We start from the raw sequence: 1,814 nt of genomic DNA, 5'->3' as shown, positions 1-1,814 counted from the left end.
GGTTCCTAAAGGTTTTTCTTTGAACCTTGGACTGACTAGTTCTTTCTAGTACTTTTTGACTCATGTCTAGTTTCCCTACTTTAGACATCAATATTCCTATTTCACTGTGAATTATAATTGACAGGCAAAAGTAATATCAAACATAATATCTATAGAATCATGGGTTAACTACTTAAAATCTTTTCCTCCAAAAAGATAACATTTCCTCTTTTATTTTATTTTTTAAAGAATGATTTATTTAATTTTATTTATTATTATTTTCAATTCACCAGAGAGAGACAGAGAGAGACAGATAGGGAAAGTGAGAAAGCAAGCCACCAGATCCAGGGCTTGAACCATAGTCAGCCATGTGGGAGTTCAGTGCCTCAGCCATGTGCTGGCCCCTTCCTTTTTTATTATGCTTACAGATTTAACATTGTTTAGAATGCTATAACTTTTTTACTCTTTAAGAATGGACCATAACTCTATATAGATCCAGCTTAACTAAGATATTTTGTCCTTATTATTCTAGAAGAGTCTTTTTATTTATTTATTTATTTATTTATTTATTTATTTATTTTTGCTATAGGATGTGTGCTCTCTCCAGAAAGACAGAGAGAGACAGAGAGACAGAAAGTGAGAAATCATCCCCCAGGGGGGATGGCCACGCCACAATCCCTTCTCCTCCATTCTCTTCTCAGGATCTTGGGCATGCACGCACACATGCCCGGCTTGAGTTTAAGCCACCGGGTCTGAGACTCGAACTGCAGTCGACTACATGGGAGTTCAGCGACATAGCCATTACGCTAACTGCTGGTCCCCTAGAATAGTCTTCTAAAATAGAAACAATTTAATTATTCATTTAAGACTTAGTTACATTAAACTGAGTTTTATGGCTATAGTTTTCCTTTGACTTTACTAGTTTAGCTCAAGTCAGCCATTTCTTCTAGTATACTATCAGAGTATATTGCGGCTCTGTGCATTTAATCTGTTCAAGGATGAGTCTAGTTTGAACTTTTCCTATCTATCTCCAGCATTTAGAATATTTGTGTTAAATGTTAAATATATCACAATATCGATGAAGAAACCCTAAGAGGAAATTTATGTTTGTTTGTATTATTAATGATCTGTGCCCTTTCTCAAATTACCTCAGGTGCAAGATCTAACAAAAAGACATTCAGCATTTAATGACATTGTAAGTAATAAAATAACTCAGGGAATTTTATTAAGAGAAGCTTTAATAACATTACTTCATCCCACCAGCAATTTTTAATTAGCTCATTTTTATTTGATGATATATTAAGTTTTTATTATTTATAGAAATGTTGTATGATTTAGTATAGTGGTATAAGAACAGTTTAAAAGGTTATCTCTCTTCTGGGTAAGTCCAAATACCTATTGAACAGTACATGGGAACATTTAATTTTATAATGGCATTTGCTTTAGAGTTGAAATGCTGTGAGCTGTGTTCTTTTGAATTTCCTATGTGGTCTAAAACCAACAGATAATTGGCAAATAACTTTTTAAAATTAGAATGGAAAAAGTAAGCCCATATATTACATTTTCAAAAATAAGAAGAGTGCATTGTGTTCTGTGCATGCCATGTAAAACTGATTCTAATTTTTTTAAAGTCTGACATTACGATTCTGCTATATATATATACACACACACATATATATACACATACATATATATATACACATACACATTAAAACTCTCTCTTTATATATATGTATGTGTGTGTGTGTGTGTGTGTGTGTGTGTGTGTGTGTGTATGTATATATATATGAGAGGGAGATAAAAGTTAAATCACAATCACACCATGGCAGCTTAGA

This window comes from Tupaia chinensis, unplaced genomic scaffold (genome assembly GCF_000334495.1).
Source record: "Tupaia chinensis unplaced genomic scaffold, TupChi_1.0 Scaffold145257_1, whole genome shotgun sequence".
Classification (NCBI taxonomy): domain Eukaryota; kingdom Metazoa; phylum Chordata; class Mammalia; order Scandentia; family Tupaiidae; genus Tupaia; species Tupaia belangeri.
Note: the sequence above shows the minus strand (reverse complement) of the source record.